This window comes from Tigriopus californicus, chromosome 9, assembly GCF_007210705.1.
Source record: "Tigriopus californicus strain San Diego chromosome 9, Tcal_SD_v2.1, whole genome shotgun sequence".
Classification (NCBI taxonomy): Eukaryota; Metazoa; Arthropoda; class Copepoda; order Harpacticoida; family Harpacticidae; genus Tigriopus; species Tigriopus californicus.
Window position 1 is genome coordinate 1,924,680 of NC_081448.1, and position 492 is coordinate 1,925,171.

Genomic DNA, 492 nt, shown 5'->3' on the forward strand with positions numbered 1-492 from the left:
GTTTCCAATATTCACAAAATGAAGATTGAGGATTGCAGATTGCTTTTTAACCAAATTCTTTTATTGGCTTGCTTGCGAATACCCTTGAGAACAAAAGTGTATTCATTTGGTCTCACCATAACTAAAATCAAAAGGTTTTCGAGTTTGCCATCGCTCCACGTTACTCGAGGCTCGAGGCAAAGTGTCATTAGAACAACTAACTTTCATCACTGTCCACGACAATTGTCAACTCGATTGTCATCGTGGTCGACGAATCGGATTGCACCAATGAACGTTCCTTCTGCTTGTTTCTTCGTTTGATTTTACTTCGTTGGTTCCTGAACCACACCTAGTAATCAAAGCATCAACGGTTCGCGTGAGAAAAACAAAATCGGAAAGGCACCCGTCAAGTCACAATGTCTTACTTACGTCCACGGTGTTGTCCAAAACACCGATGGTTTTGGCCACCTGAGCTCGGGCTTCTTTGGTAAGATATTGGCTCTTATTGAAAAC

At 41.9% G+C, this 492-nt stretch overlaps 1 protein-coding gene and 1 long non-coding RNA gene across 3 annotated transcripts in view; both read right to left on the reverse strand.

Moving 5' to 3' along the window:
* LOC131887013 (homeobox protein DLL homolog) overlaps positions 1-492 on the reverse strand; it is a 6,356-nt gene that overhangs the window by 1,478 nt on the left and 4,386 nt on the right. The gene's annotated exons all lie outside the window — the stretch shown is intronic.
* LOC131887014 (uncharacterized) lies at positions 40-492 on the reverse strand. The gene is made up of 2 exons (XR_009373972.1): positions 409-492; positions 40-328 (listed from the first exon to the last, which is right to left on the reverse strand). It is a non-coding gene; the product is annotated as an uncharacterized LOC131887014 (long non-coding RNA).